Here is a 26,563-nt window from a genome sequence, read left to right as displayed (position 1 = left end):
GTGATGGGCTGGTGGAGGGGAGGGCCATCCTTTACCCTGCAGACTGCCAAAGGAGGCCACACCACCAATCACCGCCAGCCTGGTACAGACAGTGGCTGGCACAGAGCCGTGGCCTAAATAAAAAGGAATGTCCAGCTGAGCAGGACCACGATAAATGATCAGTGTTCTCCACTATGGTAAGTATCACCTTTCCTGTGCTACTTCACACTTACAGGGCCTCAACCTACCCTAACTCTGTCACTATACATACTTCTACTAAGGCTCATACACTACAACTCTCAGTGTTGCATGCATCGTGCTCAGTCAGCTGCTCTCACCCACCTCATATCCTCCTCCCAAAAGAAGAGCCATTCCTGTCCTCTGTCCTTCTTGCTCACTACTGGGGATGCCATCTCTCCTACTTGTCCATTAACACTAATTACTGTTCTGCTTAATTCCATCATTCTCAACTCTACTTCTTATCTCGCTGCAGGAAACATTGGACTACAACTGGGCCGAGACTGGTTAATTGTAGTTAACCAGGTGAGGGTGTGGCAGCCATCATGTCCCCCACTCTGTATGAGGGGGAAGCTCTGGGTTTGACTGGAGAATAGCATGATGCCCATGTGGGATAGAGAGAACTCAATGGCCATCCAGTGCAATTAGCTTCATTGTACTGTGCGACACTGCTCCTCTGTCAGTCACCCGCAGCCCCACCTCCACCTCCACCACCACCTCCATGTCTGAGGAGGATCCCACTAAACCCTGCAGGATGCACTGACAAGGTTTTCAGCCTCTACCAGCTCAGAGACTTTGAATTCAGTTCGTATTCTTCCTTGATTAGGCAGGCTCACAATCCATTGAGCAGATCTGACATTTCTCCACAGCTAGGTCAGGAAGAGATGTCCCCTGTCTCTCACCCTCAGAGGCATGCCAGAGATAGGCATCCGCTCAGGCAGAAGATGATCCCATGGCATCAGCCATTAATAATATTGTCAAAATATACAGCTAGGCAGAGGACAGCTGGCAGGTCCGTCAGAGGCAGATGGAAAGCTGGATTGAAGGATGGAACAGTATACCAACGTTGAAGAAGAAATGGTGGTTGCACATACAGTTACAATGTTCAAAGACATTTCGATCAGTGCATGAATAGAAAAGGTTTGGAGGGATATGGGACAAGCACAGGAGAATGGGACTAGTTAAGTTTGGGATTATGGTCGGCATGGATTGGTTTCCATGTTGTATGACTCTGTGACTCTATTATCAGCATTGGCCCCTGTGGTGTTGGATCCTCCACAAACTAGTTGGCCAATGCCATGAAGACGAGGCCTGGCATTCACAATGCCCTTCAAATATGCACACAGACTTTCATGCAAGAACCTGAGACCTCACTAGTATGTAAGAATTACAGCAGCTTCCAGAATACCTGGCACAGCCATCCAAAATTCAGTTTCACTTGTCCCAGATGAGCTGGATATTGATAGAATGGAAGCTTTTTCTGTTTTACCTATTTTGGGTAGTATTGCGCAGTTGACCTTTGATTTGAGATGGTAAGACTCCAATTTTGTGCAGTTGTGCATGAGTTGCAGGCTTTGATGGTCTCTCATTCTTCATTTTCCTTTCTGTGTTGCTGTCCTTGTGATCCCTATGACCTTTCAACTTCCTCCATTTCTAGTGAGCCCTATTTTGTAATTAATAGTGTCTGTACTTTACAATCAGAGCTCATGGCTTTGTGAATTGCCATGCCCCTTTTGGCCCTACACTTTCCTCAGGTGGAAGGTAGGGTGACCAGCAAGTGTGAGAATTCCACCGCTGAGAGTGACTAGTCTCCTCCTGTGTTCTATGAGACCCTACCCTTCTATCTAGAATTGCCTGTCTCCACAGAATCTAAGACTGCTAAGACATCACAAATGTCTGCCATACCCTCCACATTAAAAAGTAATGTCAGACATTGAGGCTGGATGCCTGTAACTGAGCAGTGAAAACCCTGTGCACTGAAAAGCAATGCAAGTTGCAGATGCGAGCAGCCACCAATTTAGTAAAGTGTGAGTACTAAGATCCCAAACTAAGATCGTAAAATGCACCCTATGTGAATGCATGAGCGACATGTGTGTCCCTGCATGCAAAGTGATCTGCAGACGCATGCAAGTCCTAAGTGTCCATGAACTCTAATATGTTGAAGGGTTGTCATGGTGTGTGTGTGCATGTGTTGGTCAGGGAGCAGGGATGACACTGTGCTGAGGCTGATGGTTTGCTAATGTTAACTTTTCTGGGTGGGAAGTCAAGGAGAATAGAGGTCAAGGAGCTTCAGGGACATTGTTGTGAGGAACCAGTGAGAATGGTGGACAGGACCTGCAACTGCCAGGTACCTGGTCTAATTTACATATTGAGAATTGACATGCCTAGTTTCCTTGGGCTGAAGAGGAGAATTGGATTTGAAGCATAAATATGGAAAGTTGGGCTAATGATGAGATGTACAGGCATGGAAAAGTGAGATTCTGCTTAATAATGAGATTCTGAAATTGCTATTTAAAGCTTAAGGGAAAAAAAATTGGAAAAATATTTCTCAATGACAAAATCCTGATTTTTGTCATCTGAATCATATTTTCCACCTATCTCATCATTGCCCACAGGGAAGATAAATTGCACCATAGTTCGAAGTCAGGGTGGTGAGAGACTCGGAGGGAACTTGCAGTTGAAGTGATTCTTATGCATCTACTGCCCTCGTTCTTCTAGACGGTAGGAGTTTGAGAATGTGGAAGATACTGGGAAGGAGGCTTGGTGAGTTTCTGTGGAGTTGCTTTGCATCTTGTAGATAGTACACACTGTTACCACTGTGTATCAGTATTGAAGGGAGAGAATGTTAAAGGTGATGGACGGCATGCTAATTCAGGGGATTGCTTTGACCTCAATAGTATCAAGCTTCTTGTGTGTTGTCGGAGTTGCACCTATCCAGGTAAGTAGGGAATATTCCATCGCACTCCTGACTTATGCCTTGTGGATGGTAGACAGGCTTTGGGGAGACAGGAGATGAGTTATTCACTGCAGAATCCCCACCATCTGACCTGCACTTACAGGCACTGTGTATATGTACATATTATAAATGTGGCTATTTCAGTTTAGCTTCTGGGCAAAGGTCATATAGTTTGGGCAACTTTTCCCTCCCTGAAGATTGTGAGAAAGGTGGTAAACATACTAAATCAATGGGGGATGTGATCCTGGAGCAATACTTACTACCTTCTTGGCACCTCAGCAATTAATGCTGAACAAGAAGATCTATGGGGATCTTTCTTCACTCATCAGCAAATAAGGCCCTTGAATTCACTTCAATTAGTTCCCTTCCTGGCAGTTGGAGAAATGTGATAGGTTGGGCTGATTTCCAGTCAGGAAACCAATTTGCTAGGTTGGCGTTAAGATCTCCACTTTTCCCTGTCTGAGGCTAATCAGCAGCGCAGATGGGAGTAAAAGGATGGCAAAGGAAAGCAAAACACCTCCCTTTGCCTCCAATCTGTGTACTACACCCATCCCCAGGACCTCCTAGCTCACAAGATTAGAAAGAAAAACATACAAAAGCTAAAATTGCTGGAGAAACTCAGCAAGCCCCCAAAGAAAAAGACTTACTTTTTACCTTAACATCATCTGAAGACTAGGTCTCCACTGACAATCTCTAGGACCCAGAAACTACCAGCCTCTCATTGGCTGACAGATTTAGGTAAGGCTCAAATTCAAACTGATTGGAGCTCAATTGAATGAGTTATCCTCTTGATGGGGATGGTGAGTCAGTTGCCTGAAGAGCCCCACCCTCATATCTATGTTCCATGGAGCGAGTGACAGGCTGGGCTAATTGCAGGATATTATTGGTTCATATCCAGGGAGTAAAGTAGGCATGTGGAATCTTGTCAACGCATACACATTTGATTCTCAGCCAATATAAGCTGGACTGTGTGAGGAGATATTGAGTGAGACAAAGCTTGGATGTCAACAGCTCATTGATTGGAGAAGAAATAGAGGTCAGAACAAAGAACAAGGAAACCTACAGGAACAGGCCCTTTGGCCCACCAAGCCTGCGCCAATCAAGATCCTCCGTGTAACCTGTCATCTATTTTCTAACGGTCTGTGTCCATTTGCTCCCTGCCCATCCATGTACCTGTCCAAATATATCTTAAAAGACGCTAACGTGTCTGCGTCTACACAGAAGGTGGTGGGTACCTGGAATGCATTGCCAGCGGAGGTGGTAAAGAACTTTCCACGCATATCTCCCTTAAACTTTGCTCCTCTCACTTGGAACTCATGACCCCTCGTAATTGAGTCCCCCACTATGGGAAAAAGCTTCTTGCTATCCACCCTGTCTACACCCCTCATGATTTTGTAGATCTCAATCAGGTCCCCCCCTCAATTTCCATCTTTCTAATGAGAATAATCCTAATCTACTCAACCTCTCTTCATAGCTAGCACCCTCCATACCAGGCAACATCCCGGTGAACCTCCTCTGCACCCTCTCCGAAGCATCCACATCCTTTTGGTTCTGTTTTCAATGTCCCAGAAAGGAGGAATATGCAGAATGGTACATTTGAAGATCAAAAAAGCAAAGGAGAAAAGTTGAACAAGAAATATTCACAGTGTCATTGACAATATTAAAATATTGTTAAGTGGAAGTAAATTACTTGTCTGATGTGTTAGAGTGTACCACAAGTCTATATTTTGTAAATTAAAAGAAAGACATGGTTTTTGTATTTGTACAACATGCATTTGTTCAATAAATTACTTCTTATTTCTTATGTATATACTCTCTGTTCAGCTCCACCTTTCTTATTATCTCTGTGCTTCTTTGATTTTTGAAATCTAAATCTGGTTCATTATGACCTTTCTGACTTCTGATGTACATTGCCTTGACAACTAATGCATAAACATAGATTGCTATCCTCTGTGTTATCCTCGAATGAAAATAAATTGAATATATTTCTTCATCCAATTCCACATCCCCATTCCCAACCTGATGATGTTGACACCGTTCGAGTTCCACAGACCTCCACTATTGTCCACTTGAGCAAGCCAGCAATTTCCTTTCAGTCTGCAAGTAGGTGCAATGGTATTTCTCTATCAAAGTTTAGTTTACAAAAAAAGTGGAGAGTTTGGGGCCCCAAAGCAGAGTCTCCCCACTGCACAGGAGGGCCTTTCACATTTCATATATAGATATCAAACAGCCAGTGTGAAATTGAGTCATTTAGTCAAGTAGCCAATAGATTCTTTTCTCTGATTTTAGCCAAAGCACATGCTGTGGCTCTAAAACTGTCCTCAATATGGCTGTGTTAAGGGAAGGCAACGTTAGCCCACATTCCTTTTTGTGACTGTGTGAAATAATGATGCTCATTATACTGGAACTGCTTCTGGCAATTGGATGAGGATAGAACATAGCGAATTCGTGGTGCCTCCACTGTCAAACAGGATCTCACTGGCAGCTTAGGCTGACATGTAATGGATGATCTCTTGGGACTGTAGTGACCATGGAACTGCACTCCAACAAAACTCCTTCAGCAAAGGTGAGAAAATATTCTGGAAATTGAATGAGGAAGAAAAAATTACAACCAGGTAGAAATAAAAATAAATCAGAAAAATAATGAAGAAAACTGAGCATTTTGACTATAATAATGACAAATTATTGTTCTCTGAAAGGTTTTTAGTAAAGTGGCAAGAAGGACAACAGCAGTACATTAATTTTCCCGTCTCCAAGTTTCCTGTGATGAATAGGTTTCCATAAGAGCTGCAGAAGTTTACACAATTCATTAAAGTACAATGTCCATGTAAGAAAATGGATAAAATGCAAATATGTTCCAGTCCATGGTCAGAGAAGCCAAGCATGAGTTATTTATACATTAACATTTTAGTATTCAAAATCTAGCAATTGAGAGATTCTGGAGGTAAAGAGCCAAGACACATTCCTTTCTCTATCAGCAGAGGAATAAGGGGTACATTAGTTAGAATATTCTAAATTCAGTCTTAATAGCTACATTATAAAGAATAGTCTGTGATTGCAAAATGACAGGAAAACATTTAATTCAATAATAACTTGAAGAAAGACCAAGATTACACATAGAAAACAGTCTATCTTAGTAATTAAGAAGCATTTGGTCCCAGTCAAATGATTAAAAGAATGCTAATATTATTGAGAATAGCTAATTCATTTTTTGGGGTTATTGCAAAATGTTTATGTATTTAATGGTTTCATGTCAAGCCCATACAAAAAAAAACTAGCTTATGACAGGTAATGTTCATTCATATTGTGCTACTGTGTTCAGTCTTCTTCAGTTATCATTAACCCCTTTATTGCTGGATGTATTGAAAATAGGAAATATTTCAACAGAGATCTTTAGGGAGTAGGGTTCTATTATCACCGACTCCCCATTTGATACTTTATTCTTCATACTTTATGACGTTGTTTTATCTACCTTTCAACCGATAAGGCCAAAACAAAAGTGATAATTTGGTCATTTATGATATTGCTGTTGGCTGGACCTTGCTGTGTGCAGATTGGTTGCTATATTTCCCTATAGTGAAAAAGATAGCATATGTCAAAATACCTATCATCTGTGAAGCAATTTAGAATATCATAGATCACAAAATATGTTTTGTATATGAACATTATTTGTCTATCATCCTTTCGTGGTTAGTTTATTCTGTCCCCAGTTGACACTTCCACACATGTACTGTCCAGGCGAGGATTGTTAACCTTGATTCTAATCTTGACCTTTCATGGTCTATATAATCTCTCCTCCCTGCAGTTTCTTTTATTACTTGGATGCCCTTCATCGATGACATTATTCCTGCTAAATCAGGTGGTCTTATCTGGAGGATCCCTGATGTCTTGCATTGTCTTTCACACCGGGACTCTTGCCTGGTGAAACAGGTACGTAACAACATGTTGGAGATACTTACTCTCACAAACTTCCAGGATAAAACGTGGTTGCTCAACAGGAACAAGTACTTTCTCCCTTCAGGGTCCTGGATTTTTGAGTCTGCCAGTTTCTTCTTTTTGAATGCGATCTGAATCCGTGAATGTTCATTTGGTTTCCATGAAATTTATGGACGACACCAAAGTTGGTGGTATAGGACAGTGAGGAAGGTTTTCTTAGATTTCAAAGGGATCTTGATGAATTGAGCCAATGGGCTAAGGAGTGACAGCTGGAGTTTAATTTAGATAAATGCCAGGTTTGCATTTTGGTAAAACAAACAAGAGCAGGGCTTGTACAATTTATGGGCGGGCACTGGAAAGTGTTGTAGAACAGAGAGGGTAAGGTGTTCAGGTACATATTTCCTTGAAAGTAGAGTCACAGGTAGACAGAGTGGTACAGAAGGTGTTTGGCACACTTGCCTTCATTGCTCAGGCCATTGCATACAGGACTGATGTTTACCCAGCCACAATCAGTTCTGAGGAAGGGTCACCGGGCCTGAAATGTTAACTCTTTTTTCTCCTTCACAGATGCTGCCAGGCCTGCTGGGCTTTTCCAGCAACTTTGTTTTTGTTCCTGATTTACAGCATCCACAGTTCTTTTGGTTTGTTTTTCATTGCATATAGGAGTTAGGGTGGCATGTTGTGATTGCACAGGATGTTAGTGAGACCACTTTTGGAGTATTGTGTACAGTTCTAGTCACTGCTTCTATAGGGACGATATTATTAAATTGGAGAGAGTGCAGAAAAGATTTGCAAGAAAGTTACCAGGACTTGAGGGTTTGTGTTATAAGGAGGGGCTGGGTAAGCTGGGGCTTTTTTCACTGGAACATTGGAGGTTGAGGGGTGACCTTAGAGAGGTTTATAAAACCATGAGGTACATAGATAAGGTGAATAGTAAGGGTCTTTTCCCCAGGGTAGCGGAGTTCAAAACAAGAGGACATAATTTTCAGGTGAGAGGAGAAAGATTTAAAAGGCACCTGAGGCGCAACATTTTCACACAGAGGTGGTCTGTGTGTGAAATGAATGGCCAGAGGAAGTAGTAGATGCAGGTACAATTACAACACTTAAAAGACATGCAGCACAAAAGTTGAGGAATATGGGCCAAATGCAGGCAAATGGGACTACCTGTACTTTAGTCTAGGAAAGTTGTTTTTTCTCTATTCATTCACCAGATAAGGGCATCACATGCCAGGCATGATTTATTGCCCATTCCTAATTGCCCTGAAGGGCAGTTAAGAGTCAACCACATGGGTCTGGAGTCACATGTAGATCAGACCAGCTAAGAATGGCTGTTTCCTTCCTTAAAGGACATTAGTGAACAAAATGGGTTTTTCCCAACAATTGACCATGGAATCATGGTCAAAGTTAGACTCCTGAATTCCAAATATTTATTGAATTCAAATTCCACCATGCCAGGATTTGAACCCAGATCCCCAGAACGTTATCTGGGTCTCTTGGCTAACTGTCCAGCAATAATACTGCTGGGCCATCGCCTCTCTTCTTGGTCAGCATGGATCAGTTGGACCAAAGGGTCGGTTTCTATGCTGTATGACAATCACTCTAATTAGGTGTTCAGTCATCTATTTCACTTTATACATTCTCATGGACTGCTTTACCTACTCCGATAGATTGTCCTTTGCAGAAACTGTGCATCATTCTTTTCTGTGTGACGAGAAATGATTGTTTTTAGTCATTGGCTGTTGAAGTTGGTATCTGTTTAAGCATTTTTGTTACATCTTTTTTGGAGTTCTCACAAAAGTGAAAAGAGTCTTCAATGTGCATGGATCCTTCGCTGGATGCTGCACCAACTTAACTGACCCGTTTCCACACACTGGTGTCACTACAGATCATTAAGTCTGGTTGGTGATATATTTAGTTTCAGGTCAGATTTTCAGCTTTCAAAACCACCACGAGTGTCTTCAAGCCCATCCTCCAATATTTTAAAGAACCTGCGGGTTAAGAAATCGGCATTCAATAGCCATTGCCACTACTGGCTGTCTCACCACTCTCATCAAGGGGAGAGTAAGGAAAGGTTGGTACTCCCACTGACAATCTGGGCATGGCATTGCCATAAGCATCCTGCCTAAATAGTCGTCCCAAGTCCACACTTACTGGCAGCAAGACAGACTATGCAAACTCACCTAACGTATGCCTTAATTTCTGTGATGTGGGCAGCCAAAACTATTGCTAACCTACCCCTGGGAAAGCTTCCCGGGTAACTGGAATGCATTGGAGAGCTTTCCTGCTGTGACTTTCCACTATTTTTGTGATCTCCCCCCTGTCAAAGTTCAGCATCACAGACATAGCTAAAAAGATTCTGTAGCCTGCTGATGTCATCTGAAATGAGAAGTCATAGATTGTATCTGTTCCTTCCTGATCTACACAGGAGTGTTTTACACTATGCAATGTATTTATTCATTAGATAACTGATGAATGCAAGATCCACTCTTTCATACAATAGCAGAAATTAATGAAGAAATATCACAGTATTAACATTTAATTTCATAATATTGTAACAAATGATGAGAGGATAGTGTAGTGATAACATCAATGAACTAATAATCTAGAACCCCAGGTTAATGATCAGGGGTAGTGGGTTCAAATCCCACTTTGGCAAATTGGTGAAATTTGAATTCAACAAAAAAAAATTTGGAATTGAAAACAAGCTAGCCTAATGTTATCCATATAATCAGTGCTGATAGTTGCGATCACACGTTTAGTTCACTAATGTTCTTTACAGGAGAAAATTTGATGCCCTTACTTGGTCTGGTTTACAACTTACAAATGTGGTTGACTCTTAACTGCCTCTGGAAAATAAGGGATGGGCCATAAATGCTGGTCCAGTCAGCTGTGCCTACATGCCATAAACTAATTAAAAGAAATCAGCTATCAATAAGACTTTTGAATTCGCACGGAAAACGGTGATGTCAGTCAGGTAGAATATGCCTTTAGGACCACATCCTATGTTTTTTTAAAAACAATCATATAGAAGAAATCAACTTTTTAAATGGTATGGAAATATATTCAAAATTATGATGGAATCTTTCTCCCTTCTGAGTGCTGTTATCTGGGTAAGACAGGACTCAGATACAATGCCCTTTCCAAACTCAAATAGGCAGTCAGTATTTATATACTATCTAGACTTACAGATGAAGAATGATGATTTGGGAGAGATTCTGGTGGTCACCCACATCCATGGAATATATCTAAGTGTGATTACTGCGTGGGGTGGGTATAAGAAAATTAAAGTGGATGATGAAAATATGAGATGATTCAATTACATATCAGTTTCTTTAGTTTTGCTCTGGACTATCCAGAGTCATTTAGGGTAAATGCATTAATGTAATTATTTGAGAGAGCCCTGTAATGATTCCATTAACTCCCAGTTTGGGTGCTTTTCAATGTTGCCTTGCTGGGAAAGCCAGAAGGAGAGCCTCTCACTGGCACCCGCAGAGATTGCTCTGATCTGTTGCAAATCCTGTTAAAATCTAATTACTTACGAGAAGCAGCCTGGGAATATTTAATGAGCTCCAACAATCTCTGTGAAAGAAGTTTTGTTCCCAGCTCAAGTCAGGCTGACGGGCTGTGCTTTGATTGTGGGATCATCGTGCAGTGCTGTGCGCAGTTAAAGCAATTGCCCTTTCACATCATGTGTCTCTATTTAGGGCTAAAGATGTAATCACATTATCACCTCCTATGCTGATTTGTGTCAACTGGCTCATTACTTATTTCTGAGGAAGTAAAACAAATGAAGCACTCTGATTTTATTTTAATTGTTTAAATGAACTATTTCAATTTAGTAATTAATGGCAGCAAAAGAAATGGATTATGCACCCTTTTCAGTAGTTACCTGCTGCAAAACTGTTTTAGACGTGATTTTAAAATTATTACTCTCTCCTGAAAATGGGAATGGGGAGTTCCACAGGTAATGACCAAACTCAAGTATCTCATCTGGCCACCATTCTATGCAAGGATTTAGGAAGTGCAAATTGACAGTCATCAAAATACCGCCAAATTATTTTCCTACCTGAGAATACTTTGGTGCAGAAATCACTGGATAGCAATTCTTAATCCTGGGGTACTTAGATCAGATAACTGGTCAGGATACAAAAAGCAGCTAAGAATGACTGAAACGGTAAATTGGGACAAATAAGTTAAAACATGGCAGGAAGCTAGCTAGAAATGTAAAAACAGATAGCAAGAGTTTCTGCAGGTTTCTAAAATTAAAAATAAAGAGTCAGTAAAGTGAGTTTTGTCCTCTAGAGAGCAAGAATGGGGAATAATAAGGAGATGGTTGAATAAATGAATAAATATTTTGCTTCTGTCTTCAATGGTAAAATTATAAATAAACGGGAAGTGGAACTGAGCTAACAGATGGACCTGTGGATTAACAAAGGTCCCTGAAAGTCTTCTAGAAATAACTCACGAGGTTCTGGTGTATTGGTGTTAATTTTTCAAAACTCACTAGATTCTGGAGAGTAGTAAACATTCCTACCATTCAGGACACTATAGATTATAATGTTCTGAAGAAGGGTTGTTGGATCTGAAATGTTAACTCTGCTTTCTCTCCACAAATGCTGCCAGACATCCCGAGTTTTTCCAGCAATTTCTGTTTTTGTTTCTGATTTCCAGCATCCTCAGTTCTTTGGTTCCTTTTGTGGTAAACTATAGACCAACTAGTTTAATGCCTATCATGGGAAGTTGTTAGTCAATCATTAGGGAGGATATAATCGGGCGCTTAGAAAAACCCAAGGTAATTTGGAAGAATAAGCATGGCTTATTGAAGTCAAATTATGTTTAAACAAGTTATTAGAATTCTTGTGAGGAGTAACTTGTATTGTGTGCACTGTAACTTGCTTTGATGTTCTGTTCTTGGATTTCCAGAAGGCATTTGGAAGGTTTTCACGTAAAAGGGTTGTTATGCAAAGTCGGAGCTCATGGTACAGGGAGAGACATGAATGGAAGACTGGCTTACTGTCAAAAAAAAAATGATAGTCTGCATAACAAGTTCTTTTTCAGATTGACAGAATGGGATGAATAGGATCCCACTAGGATCAGTGTTAGGTTGCTAACCGTTTACAATTTATATCAATGGCTAGTGGAAGTGGTGGAGGCAGGCACCATTATAACATTTAAAAGGCATCGGGATGGGTATATGAACAGGAAGAGTTTAGATGGATATGGGCCAAATGCTGGCAAATGGGACTAGATCAGATTTGGATGTCTGGTCAGTGCAGAAGAGCTGGACTGAAGATCCTATTTCTGCACTGTATGATTCTATGGCTCTGTGACTTAGATAAGTGGTGGGGTGGGGGGGGGGGTGTAAAGGCATGGTGGTTAAATTTGCATATAACACTAAGATAAATAGGACAATATGTTCTGAAGAAGACAAAGATCCAGAACAATATAGATAGGATGACAGAGTGAGCAAAAATTTTACAGATGGAGTATAATGTGCGATAATGTGAGGTTGTTAACTTTCGCAAGAAGAATAGAAAATCAGGGGATTATTTAAATAGAATTTTAAGGTGCAAAGGGATCTAGGTGCTCTAGTGTATGAGTTACAAAATGCTGGTGTGCAAGTACAAATAATTACGAAGGCTAATTGAATGTTATTCTTTTCTATGAGAAGGATAGAAAAGTAAGGATGTTATGTTTCATTTAGACAGGACATTGACAAGACCACGTCTCAAGTACTGAAAGCAGTTATAATCTCTTAATTCAGTGAAGGATACAGAGTCAAAGTCATACAGCATGGAAACAAACCCTTTGGTCCAACTTGTCCATGCAGACCATGTTTCCCAAACAAAACCTTTGCCTGCGTTTGGCCCATATCCCTCAAAACATTTCCTATCCATACCTGTCCAAATGTCTTTTAACATTGTAACTACCTGCATCTACCGCTTCCTCTGTCAGTTCATTCCACATAAGAACCACCCTCTGTGTGAAGGCATTTCACCTCAGGTTCCTTTTAAATCTTTACCCTCTCGTCTTAAAACCTTCTTGTTTTGAACTCCCCTACCCTAGGGAAAAAACGTTTAGAAATGTGTTGTAGGTGGTAGGGAATGGTTTTATAGGTTGATACTGGAATGAGCAGGTCATCTTGTGAGAAAAGATTGGATAGATTAAATTGATTTTAACAAACATCTAGAGGATCAGAGTGATTCGATTGAAAATTATATCGTGAATGGCTCTGACAAGGCAGATGTGGAAAGGATGTTTACTCTTGTGATTGGTACACAGTTAAGGGACACTGTTTAAAAATTAGGGGTGGCCTTTTTAGGACAAGTAGGAGATGAAATGTTTTCTCTGAGGGGTTTTGCAAGTTTGGAATTCTTTGCCTCAGCATCTGGTGGAGACATAGACACTGAACATTTTTAAGATTGAGGTAGTTTCTTTTTAAGCAAAAGAATCAAAGATGGGAATATAGAATTCAAAGCACAAACAGGCCAGCTATGATGTTCACAAAACAGGCTTGAAGAACTAAATGGTCTATGTCTGCTCCTAATTTGTATGGTTGTATGTCCTCATACTTCTCTTTTTTGAATGGATATTTGTGAGAACGTGTGTCATGAACCATTCACCCAAGTTTTGAATGCAGTAAAATAAAATTCAGTAAAATGCTGGAAGGTGTTACTACTAGCACAGTGAAGCAGCACCCACTCAGCAATAACCTGCTCAGTGACCCCCCAGTTTGGGTTACACCAGGGCCACTCAGCTCCTGACCTCATTACAGCCTTTGTTCAAACATTGACAAAAGGTGCTGAATTCCAGGAGGTGAGAGTGACAGCCCTTGATATCAAAGCCACATTCAACCAAATGTAGCATCAAGGAGTCATAGCAGAACTGGAATCAATGAGTCTCAGTAGGAAAGCTCTCACTAGTTGAAGTCATATCCGGCACATAGGAAGGTGGTCATGGTTATTGGAGATCCATCACCTCAGCTCCAGGGCATCTCTGCAGGAGTTCCTGAGGGTGGGCTCAACCATCTTCAGCTCCTTCCATGGCCATTCCTCCGACATAAGGGCAGAATTTGGGATATTTGCCAATGATTACACAAATGTTCAGCACCATTCAGGACTCCTCAGGTACTAAAGAGTCCATATTCAAATACACTAAGATCTGGACAATACCAAGGCTTGGGCTGACAAGTGGCAAGTAACATTCATACCACACAGATGCCAAGCAATGACTATCTCCAATTAGAAACAATCTAACCACTGCCCCTTGATATTCTAAGGTGTTACTATCATTGGTTATTTATCTGGTGACTATCAAAACCCTGCAGAGTTACCATTGACAGGAAACTCAACTGGACTTGCCACATAAACAAACACAGTGGCTGCAAGAGCAAATCAGAGGTTAGGAATACTACAGACAGTAATTCATCTCCTGAATCCCCAGAGCCTGCCCACCACCTACAAGGCGTGAGTCAGGAGTGTGACGGATACTCCCCACTTACCTGGACACATGCACCTCTAAAAATAGTCAACAAGCTTGACACCAACCAGGGCAAAGCAGCCCACTTTATAGACACCACATCCACAAGCATCTGCACCCTTCACCAAGAGTGCTCAGTAGTAGCAGTGTGTACAATCTACAAGAAATTCACCAAAAGACCCTCAGACAGCACCTTCTAAACCCACAACCACTTCCTCCTAAAAGTATAAGGACAGCAGAACATGGGAACAGCATCACCAGCAAGTTTCCTTTCAAGTTACCCACCATTCCAACTTGTCATTCTTTCATTTTTGCTGAGTCAAAATCCTGGAGCTCTATTCCTCAGGGCATTGTGGCTTACAGCACATGGACTGCAGTAGTTCAAGAAGGTGGTTCACCACCTCCTGGTCAAGGGCATCTCTTGGATAGCAATAAATGCTGCCAGCCAATCATGCCCGCATCCCACAAGTGAATTAAAAAAAGGTTAAGTGTAAAAATTTGCCGTGAGTCATTTTAAGATTGGGCTTGACAGACAACATTGTGAAAAAAGACTTCTTTAAGTGGAAAAATAAGGAAGGAAAAGTAAAAACCACCTCTTATAGATACAAGAGGAGAACAGTAAAATCAGTCAATTCATCATTCCTTCCTGACGGTGACAGACTCCGGTACCTCACATATTGGATTGAACAATTTAAATACACCAAAACATATAGCAAAGCACACCTGAAATCTGATCAGATTCTGAAAGTAAGAGCTGAGCCTGATTTGGTTAATAGAAGCCAGAGGCTCAAATTCAGTTGCTGAAATGATCTTTATGACAAATAGAAGTACCAAATTCTCCTTATCTGATTAGATGAGTTGCACATGCACACAGCACGGTGACTCAGTGGTCAGCATTGTTTAGGGGGTGGAGTCCCAGTGAGATGACTTTCAGAGGGCTAGTGCAGCGCTTCATGGGCTGAAAAACCTCCTACTGAACTGTAGGTGTTCTATGATATGATTTTGATTCAAAGGCATTTGTGGAACAGGATATTTAACCATGGAAATGTTGATCACCCAGAGCATAGGCCAGCTAAAGGCTATATCCAGGCCATTTCAAGTGAAACTGCCCTGCAAGCTAAAATGGAGTGAAATCCCCAAAGTGCTGGCTTGCCAACTAGGACACAGTCCACAATCAAAACAGGTTGATGAGGATTTAACTTCTGAATTTGTCTAATTCCCGGTGCCCAGTGCAGAACTGTCAAAACTCAGGATGCAGCAAGAGTTACAGTATAAAGATCAGAAAAAACGTTGGTTGGGGGAGTGAGAGTGAGAGTGAGAGTGCTTTCAGCTCTGAAAACTGGAAATGGATTTAGAGGTTCAGATAGAATGTGGGCACATCTGGGCTGCTGGTAAAAACCTCTCTCCATCCAAAAACAGTCAAAATCCAACTACTCCAGGACCAAGCTTTGCTTCCCTTAAATCGCTCGGCTCATTCCAGAGCTTGAACAATACGACGTGGAATGCTTCTCCACCACTTTAGAAAGGTAATCGGAGAGTCACTGTGATCACAAGAAATGTAGACTCCATGACTCACAATTAGTTAACAGGAGGGCCCAAGACACTTACTCTAAGTGAAGTCGGCAAAAGCATTCCTTAAAGCATACAAGTTGCTTGCAGAAGTAGAACTCCATCAATTCAGTGCTGGAAAGAAGCACAAACAAACAGCGATGTATAAATTTCCAAAGGCGAAAGCAAATTGTTTTTGACTGGTGGGTCTGCCCTGTAAAACAGTGGCCCTGTGATGAATAACATTGATCTAACATTGCTGAAAGAATTTAAAAATTGTCCAAACATCCAAAACCGGAGATTGCACTTTGAGGAGCAGACGGTTCTCACAGCACAAGAAGCCATGGTCATTGCTGCTGGTTTTGGCCTCTCTCATGAGCCTAACAACCCAGGCCAACACTTGCAGATCCACTCGCAATATCAGTGGGATGATAAGAAAGGAAATCTGAATACAAAAGAGAGTCAGACATAGATGGGGGTGCAAGAAGTCCACCTCAATGTTCAAAAGATGAAACCGCAGAGACTGGTGTGTTCTCATTGTAACAAAATAGAGCACTGCAGGTCGGAATGTTGCAAGCTGAAGAGCAAATGGGAATAGTTCCAAGGAGGCTACCGCTGTCGGTGGTGTGTCAGAACCAGGAGGGTCTCTGTCTGCAAAACCTGGCCTCACTCAGTTTATGGCCCTTATATGGGGCCAAGCCAGACAAAAGTCCTCACTGGCACCTGGTCTCCATACCTCTCCCAAAAGGTGAGAAAGCTTGTTGCACTGCCCCAGGACACAAATGTCATTCAGTTTTTAATGTTAGAAAGAAAAACAAAATTTAATCTCTCCCCTGAAACTGCACTGAAAGTCAAGGTGCTGATGGGACAAGGGTGGGTGTCTGTATCCCTCCCCAGCATCCACTTACAGTGCAACCTAACTTAGTGTGAATTGTTATTGTTCAATCTAAACTTTTCTGAATGTTGACCTTTCCAAAAAAAAAATTAGCAGAACATTTGGCCTTTCAGGCATTAAGAGCTCCCAGTTTAGCAATAATTCCTGAACAAAGCATCAACATGTCAGAACCTCGAACTTCAAAGCTACAACCAAAGCATAACATCTTCCCATTTCTTACACCAGCAACACGATGGTTTCTTGAAGCAGGATTGTCAGTTATCCATTTGGCTTAGTGACTAGCACTGTGTCTTTCCTGATGTGAGCAGTGTGCACTGGGTGATAGTGTCGACCGGCTGACAGTAACACAGCATTTAGTGCAGCAACCAGGAGAAAAACATTTGTTTAATGTAAAATAATAAGAGATGAAACTGATAGATCAATAGGACAAACTGATTCAAGATATTGTGGCAGTTCGTATACACAACATGGAATGTAAAAGTTGTATTTTAATCCTCAATTCTATCAAAGTCTGCCCCTTAGCTTAGAAAGACATTTGTGCTAATCTGGAGAAGGAGATTCAAATCCTGCCCTGACAAGCATGGATGGCTAGAGAAAAGTGGGAAAACTATTTAGGTCCCAAATGGTGCTGAGCATCCCCAGTTCCTGCCTTATGATGGAGGTAAGGTCATTTATGAAACAGCTAAAGGTAGCTGGGACTATGGCACTACCCTGAGGAACAAGAGTGGGAGATTTAATAAGTGAAGCATAGAGTCAATATAGTTGCAGTTGACAAACCAATATTGTACCAACTAATCCTGGTAATATTAATGTGTCATTGAATCGTAAAATCACAATAACCATAAGGCAAAGAAGGAACCTATATACCCTCTCATGTTTTGCTGCCTCTATAAAGGCAACTCACCCAACCCCACTTCTCTGCTTTTTCCTTGTAGCCATGCATTTCCTTTTCCTCTCAATACTTATATAATTCTCTTTCAAACTCCTTGAAGGAAATGTTTCTTGCAGAAAAAAAAATTCTCCTCCTAAATCAGAATCTGCTAGTTCTGGAAATATGTTCCTCTAATTTTTGCTGTTGTTGAATAACCTCTGAGGTCTTGTGTGGCAGTGACTGTGTGAACTGGAAGTCAATGGGTCTATAGGCCAATTGGTACAGCTTAGAAGGAACATTATTCTCGAACCTTCTGTCAATGGAATCAGTTTCCCCCTATCTAACCTGTTCAGACACGTCATGATTCTTAACATCTTCAACAAATCGCCTTTTAAACTTTCATTTCTTCAAGGGTAACCATTCCAGTTTCTTTAACATATTGACATATCCCAAGTTCTTCTTTGTTGGCATGATTTTCTTTCTGCCCTTCTGTCAATGCATTTACATCTTTCCTAGACTGTGCCTAGAACAGGACAGTGATCGATGGTGTGTATTGAATTACCACACTGCCTTGAATCAGTTCAGAATGAGCTGATCTTAACTCCGTATAACTGTTGACCTTTTAACTCTTTGGCTCAGAGACACCCCTTGTGTTTCCTTCTCAACTTCATAAATAGCCTTCTGTGATGTGTGTATTTCAGCTGGTTTTTGCTTCAAGTGAAGATGATGATGACGATTATTTGTGAAGTGACTGATATTGTTTGGATCTGCCTTATTTACCTATTGGATATCCCTTCTATACCAAGCAAGTAAATGGAACAATCTGGATGAATAGATAGACATATTCAATTGTTACTGTTTTGTTATTGCATGGAATATTGTGATCCTATCTCTAACCCTCATCAGTCAGAATGGAATTGGTGAAGTAATAGATTATGAAAATTATAGAATAAACAGTTATAAAGCCTAAAGTTCTGTAGAGTGACCCAAGCTATTCTAAGTTAGTGCAAACTCTATCCTAAAAACAAAATACCTATTACATGCTTACGTAGAATGTCTTATGACAAAAACAAGAAGGTGGAATCTGTCCCCTTCTTTTCAAGCCCTGGTCAGTGGCTGTGACAAACAATTTGCTATTCTTCTTAGGATGCAGTTATCACATTTCAATTAAAACAGTACACCAGAAAAACGAAGGAGCCAATTAACAAAGTTTTCTTGAATGAAACAAAAGATAAATTTCAATTTTTCCTATTCCTGAGAAAATAATAATAAAAACACAACATTGAACATGCACACAAACACAGGTAATAATGTTAAAAGAGAAAGTGTCTGGTATGGAGAAGGAGAAACAAGGCTGTACAGTTTTATGGTCCTTAGAATCTGTGAGGTTTTAGATTTTAAACCTGAGGCCACAGTTGATTAAATTGTTGACTCATATTTGTAGTAGTACTACAATTGTACGATAGATATCTTGAGTTCTTGGTGAATTGGTATTTTTGCAAGTTGTGTCTTTAACTGGGCATTCTTTTTGAGACAACAAGAGAACCAGGAAGTGCGAGGAAGTGTTCCAGCTTTCGTTATTCCTTCTTTATGCTCTGCTGCTCAAAAGCATTTGTTGAAATATGGTTCAGTGTCTACTTTGGATTGTAGCTCCATTGCCCTTTCAAGCCAGCTAAAATCGGCAGGCCAATATTTCACTCTCAAAACGTCGTGCTATCACACACATAAAAATTAAACAAGAGATGCAAATTTCTTGACACCAATTCAACTGCCTGACTTCAATGTTTTTTAGAAGAAATGAAGTAAGAATTCTTTACTCCATTGACTGCAGGTTTTTAAATAAACATGAGGAAAAATTAAGTTTAAACAAGGAAGACACACAGTCTTTTCATGGAATGCTATGTGGTTTACATCTGATGGAAGAAATTGTCCACCTGATTCTTCAATCCATGAGGCCTCCTTCACCCCCCCACTTACCTTTTCAGCCTGCGAGGTTACATTCAACTCCTCTAACTGTCTTACTCAGTGCCAACCTTCATCATCACTCGGTGGTTGTTGTGGTATGGTTCTGGATATTACAACAGAGGTTGGAGGAGTGCACTAATTCCTTTCTAGTCCCACGAATCCACTGGTCATAACAGATTTTAAATTGTATTAAATGTTGATATAGCTAATTACATATGTTTAGTGCCACATCAGGTTTAGTACTAGACCCAAATCAGCCAGATTTCTCTTATCAACAAGAAAAACACTTTATTACAAATAGAACTTGTTCAAATAAATGTATAAAGATTATTGACAGAAAAAGGCATAGCCTTGATATAGTCATAGATATGACTTATCAAACCCTTAACTTTACCAAAATAGACGAAGAAATATAATCCACACACATTAAACAGCAAATGAAATCAAACATTCCAGGGATTTCTCAGTAATCATCGAGATGCTTGTCATTTTGTGAATCATTAAATATGGTTAAAACTTCACAGGAGACTATCAAACTTTACTTCTGACGATCTGGCCTTGAAACTCTCTCAAAGGCCACTTCAAAAACTACTGACATTCTAATGGCCTACTTCCTTTCCAGGAGCTACACTTCCTGAGATTCTTGCAAACTGCATTCCACAATTACTCATGGGTACAGTTGCAGCTTTTCATAAAAGGCTATCTTATCCAAACTAATGCTACACCAAAATATTTTACTCAACTCAAATCTGGCTCAGTTGCATCAATAAATTAGAGCTTCTGCATTTGAAACCACCAATCTGCTGCACTGAAATATTAATTTTACACCCACTCCTTTTAAGTCTTCAAAGCTCTTAGACTTCTTCAACTGCTCTAGGCCTTCTTAGCCTCAACTGTGTAGACTCTGCATAGTTCAGTTGCTGTTACCAGCACAGCTAGCAGCAGGCCTGCCTAACACAGAGTCTAGTTCTCTCCCATGCAGTGTCTTCAAGTCTTTCACCTCCTCCTTGTGACTCCTCTTCAATGCCCACTGAACTATTCTGAATTAAAATATTGAAATCGTTGCAATAGATCCCACCCCGATTGACAAGCAGAAGTCAACATTTTGTGACAGCCAGATGTACCATTTTTGGAACTGTCAGTGTCCATGGATGTTACAATGTCTACCACGTGCTGGTGCCTGAAACACAAATTGGAACAAAAAAAGGGATAGCATCACCACACCAAGCCCCTAGGAAGAAACGAAGGTTCACTATGGTCAAGAGATAATGGGAACTGCAGATGCTGGAGAATCCAAGATAACAAAGTGTGGACCTCGATGAACACAGCAGGCCAAGCAGCATCTCAGGAGCACAAAAGCTGATGTTTCGGGCCGAGACCCTTCATCAGAGAGGAGGATAGAACATAGAACATAGAACATAGAACAGTACAGCACAGAACAGGCCCTTCAGCCCACAATGTTGTGCCGACCATTGATCCTCATGTATGCACCCTCAAATTTCTGTGACCATATACATGTCCAGCAGTCTCTTAAATGACCCCAATGACCTTGCTCCCACAACTGCTGCTGGCAACGCATTCCATGTTCTCACAACTCTCTGCGTAAAGAACCTGCCTCTGACATCCCCTCTATACTTTCCACCAACCAGCTTAAAACTATGACCCCTCGTGCTAGCCATTTCTGCCCTGGGAAATAGTCTCTGGCTATCAACTCTATCTATGCCTCTCATTATCTTGTATACCTCAATTAGGTCCCCTCTCCTCCTCCTTTTCTCCAATGAAAAGAGACCGAGCTCAGTCAACCTCTCTTCATAAGATAAGCCCTCCAGTCCAGGCAGCATCCTGGTAAACCTCCTCTGAACCCTCTCCAAAGCATCCACATCTTTCCTATAATAGGGCGCCCAGAACTGGAAGCAGTATTCCAAGTGCGGTCTAACCAAAGTTTTATAGAGCTGCAACAAGATCTCACGACTCTTAAACTCAATCCCCCTGTTAATGAAAGCCAAAACACCATATGCTTTCTTAACAACCCTGTCCACTTGGGTGGCCATTTTAAGGGATCTATGTATCTGCACACCAAGATCCCTCTGTTCCTCCACCCTGCCAAGAATCCTATCCTTAATCCTGTACTCAGCTTTCAAATTCGACCTTCCAAAATGCATCACCTCGCATTTATCCAGGTTGAACTCCATCTGCCACCTCTCAGCCCATCTCTGCATCCTGTCAATGTCCCGCTGCAGCCTACAACAGCCCTCTATACTGTCAACGACACCTCCAACCTTTGTGTCGTCTGCAAACTTGCTGACCCATCCTTCAATCCCCTCATCCAAGTCATTAATAAAAATTACAAACAGTAGAGGCCCAAGGACAGAGCCCTGTGGAACACCACTCACCATTGACTTCCAGGCAGAATATTTTCCTTCTACTACCACTCGCTGTCTTCTGTTGGCCAGCCAATTCTGTATCCAAGCAGCTAAGTTCCCCAGTATCCCATTCCTCCTGACCTTCTGAATGAGCCTACCATGGGGAACCTTATCAAATGCCTTACTGAAGTCCATATACACCACATCCACAGCTCGACCCTCATCAACTCTTCTAGTCACATCCTCAAAAAACTCGATAAGGTTTGTAAGGCATGATCTACCCCTCACAAAGCCGTGTTGACTGTATTTGATCAAGCCATGCTCTTCCAGATGGTCATAAATCTTATCCCTCAGAATCCTTTCTAACACCATGCAGACGACAGACGTGAGACTTACTGGTCTATAATTGCCGGGGATTTCCCTATTTCCTTTCTTGAAGAGAGGAATTACATTTGCCTCTCTCCAGTCCTCAGGTACGACTCCAGTGGAGAGCGAGGATGCAAAGATCTTCGCAAGTGGCGAAGCAATTGCATTTCTCGCTTCCCAAAGCAGCCGAGGACAAATCTGGTCTGGGCGTGGCGACTTGTCAATCTTAATGTTTGACAAAATTTTCAGCACATCAGCTTCCTCTATCTCTATCCATTCCAGCATGCACACCTGCTCTTCAAAGGTTTCATTCACTAAAGGATGGGGAGATGGTTCTGGAATAAATAGGGAGAGAGGGTGAGGTGGACCAAAGATGAAGAGAAAAGAAGATAGGTGGAGAGGAGAGTATAGGTGGGGAAGTAGGGAGGGGATAGGTCAGTCCAGGGAAGACGGACAAGTCAAGGAGGTGGGATGAGGTTAGTAGGTAGGAAATGGAGGTGCGGCTTGAGGTGGGAGGAAGGGATGGGTGAGAAGAAGAACAGGTTAGGGAGGCTGGGACAGGCTGGGCTGGTTTTGGGATGCAGTGGGTGGAGGGGATGAGCTGGGCTGGTGGTGTGATGCAGTGGTGGGAGGGGAGATTTTGAAGCTGGTGAAGTCCACATTGATACCATTGGGCTGCAGGGTTCCCAAGTGGCATTATGAGTTGCTGTTCCTGCAACCTTCGGGTGGCATCATTGTGGCACTGCAGGAGGCCCATGATGGACATGTTATCTAAAGAATGGGAGGGGGAGTGGAAATGGTTCGTGACTGGGAGATGCAGTTGTTTATTGTGAACCGAGCAGAGGTTTTCTGCAAAGCGGTCCCCAAGCCTCCGCTTGGTTTCCCCAATGTAGAGGAAGCCACACCTGGTACAATGGATACAGTATACCACATTGGCAGATGTACAGGTGAACTTCTGCTTAATCTGGAAAGTCATCTTGGGGCCTGGGATAGGGGTGAGGGAGGAGGTGTGGGGGCAAGTGTAGCACTTCCTGCAGTTGCAGGGAAAGGTGCCGGGTGTGGTGGGGTTGGAAGGCAGTGTGGAGCGAACAAGGGAGTCATGGAGAGAGTGGTCTCTCTGGAAAGCAGACAAGGGTGGGAATGGAAAAATGTCTTGGGTGGTGGGGTCGGATTGTAGATGGCGGAAGAGTCGGAGGGTGATGCGTTGTATCCGAAGGTTGGTGGGGTGCTGTGTGAGAACGAGGGGGATTCTCTTTGGGCGGTTGTGGCAGGGGCGGGTGTGAGGGATGTGTTGCGGGAAATGCGGGAGACGCGGTCAAGGGCGTTCTCGACCACTGTGGGGGGAAAGCTGTGGCCCTTGAAGAACTTGGGCATCTGGGATTTGCGGGAGTGCAATGCCTCATCCTGGGAGCAGATGCAGCAGAGGCGGAGGAATTGGGAATAGGAGATGGAATTTTTGCAGGAGGGTGGGTGGGAGGAGGTGTATTCTAGGTAGCTGTGGGAGTTGGTGGGCTTGAAATGGACATCAGTTACAAGCTATGTCCATTTCAAGCCCACCGAATCCCACGGCGACCTAGAATACACCTCCTCCCACCCACCCTCCTGCAAAAATTCCATCCCCTATTCCCAATTCCTCTGCCTCCGTCGCATCTGCTCCCACGATGAGGCATTCCACTCCCGCACATCCCAGATGTCCAAGTTCTTCAAGGACCGCAACTTCCCCCCACAGTGGTCAAGAACGCCCTTGACCGCGTCTCCCGCATTTCCCGCAACACATCCCTCACACCCCGCCCCCGCCACAACCGCCCAAAGAGAATCCCCCTCGTTCTCACCCACCACCCCACCAACCTCCGGATACAACGCATCATCCTCCAACACTTCCGCCATTTACAATCCGACCCCACCACCCACGACATTTTTCCATCCCACCCTTGTCTGCTTTCCAGAGAGACCACTCTCTCCATGACTCCCTTGTTCGGTCCACTCTGCCCTCCAACCCCACCACACCCGGCATCTTCCCCTGCACCTGCAGGAAATGCTACACTTGCCCCCACACCTCCTCCCTCAACCCCATTCCAGGCCCCAAAATGTCTTTCCATATTAAGCAGAGGTTCACCTGCACATCTGCCAATGTGGTATACTGTATCCATTGTACCCGGTGTGGCTTCCTCTACATTGGGGAAACCAAGCGGTGGCTTGGGGACAGCTTTGCAGAACACCTCCGCTCGGTTCACAATAAACAACTGCACCTCCCAGTCGCAAACCATTTCAACTCCCCTCCCATTCCTCAGACGACATGTCCATCATGGGCCTCCTGCAGTGCCACAATGATGCCACCCGAAGGTTGCAGGAACAGCAACTCATAATGCCACTTGGGAACCCTGCAACCCAATGGTATCAATGTGGACTTCACCAGCTTCACCATCTCTCCATCCCCCAACACATCCCAAAACCAGCCCAGTTCATCCCTTCCCCCCACTGCATCACACAACCACCCCCCCCACTGCATCCCAAAAGCAGCCCAGCTTGTCTCTGCCTCCCTAACCTGTTCTTCCTCTCACCCATCCCTTCCTCCCACTTCAAGCCGCACCTCCATCTCCTACCTACTGACCTCATCCCACCTCCTTGACTTGTCCGTCTTCCCTGGACTGACCTACCTCCTCCCTACCTCCCCACGTATATGCTCCTCTCCATCTATCCTCTTTTCTCTCCATCTTAGGTCCGCCTCCCCCTTTCCCTATTTATTCCAGAACCCTCACCCCAACCCCCTCTCTGATAAAGGGTCTCGGCCCGAAACGTCAGCTTTTGTGCTCCTGAGATGCTGCTTGGCCTGCTGTCTTCACTATGGTCAAAGTGTCTTTACCGTTGCTTTGAAAATACAATAATCACTTATTGTTGACTTCTAACAAACAACTTATTACAGACTATAGAGATAAACCATAAACCTCCCATATACTTTGCATATTACTTTCAATTGAACTATGAAAACTTAAAAACAAGTTCATCAAAAAAAGATAAGCAAAATTAAACATAAATATAACTGTGTGTTGACACGTTTTTGTTTAATTCTACCAAGAATACTCCAGAATCCACCACAGCCCAATTGTCACTTCTTTGTGTCAGCTGTGGTGCAAATCCATCTTTAATTTCATTTCCGAGCTTAAACAAAACTGAAATAACTCCACAGAGGCCGATATCCCATCACCAAGTCACCTTTTATTTACACATGGAAAGCCCTTGACACCAATCCAGCTCCCTCAGAGCCAATTCTCAGTGAACAGAGATAATGGGAACTGCAGATGCTGGAGATTCCAAGATAATAAAATGTGAGGCTGGATGAACACAGCAGGCCAAGCAGCATCTCAGGAGCACAAAAGCTGACGTTTCGGGCCTAGACCCTTCATCAGAGAGGGGGATGGGGGGAGGGAACTGGAATAAATAGGGAGAGAGGGGGAGGCGGACCGAAGATGGAGAGCAAAGAAGATAGTCACCTACACCCTCTCCACCTATCTTCTTTGCTCTCCATCTTCGGTCCGCCTCCCCCTCTCTCCCTATTTATTCCAGTTCCCTCCCCCCATCCCCCTCTCTGATGAAGGGTCTAGGCCCGAAACGTCAGCTTTTGTGCTCCTGAGATGCTGCTTGGCCTGCTGTGTTCATCCAGCCTCACATTTTATTATCTCAGTGAACAGGATGTCTGACACTCTTGGTCTTATCTGTCAGCCAGGACTCCCTGAGTAGACCAGGTTAACAGCCCCAGTCAGGGAATTCATACTCTAAAAGGCCCATCAACCTGACCTCATTACAATCATTACATCCCACCCCAAGAGTCTGAGGAAATAGGCTGGTTCTATTTTAGTTTCTTTTTGAGAGCTTCTCCAGGGATATTTTAGCACTGGGCCAGGTTTCCCCCATCTCAGCCTCTGATACTGATGGCTTGTAACTCACAGTGGCTCACATCTTGCGCCCAGAATGTCTTGGAAGAAATTCATTCTCCAAGTGGCAAAGGTGTTGAGATGACATCTGCCGTGTTCGTCTTAGATTCAGAGGCATCTTCAATTCTTGACGGAGGAGGCCCCGTGGGTTCTGGAACAGTTGGAAAGACTGTCATGGACACAGACATATTTTGCTCCCACACCAGTTGTGAATTTGCAGCTTTCATATGGTCCACCTGCTTGTTCAGGACCATT

Source organism: Stegostoma tigrinum, chromosome 8 (genome assembly GCF_030684315.1).
Source record: "Stegostoma tigrinum isolate sSteTig4 chromosome 8, sSteTig4.hap1, whole genome shotgun sequence".
In the NCBI taxonomy this organism is placed as follows: domain Eukaryota; kingdom Metazoa; phylum Chordata; class Chondrichthyes; order Orectolobiformes; family Stegostomatidae; genus Stegostoma; species Stegostoma tigrinum.
Note: the sequence above shows the minus strand (reverse complement) of the source record.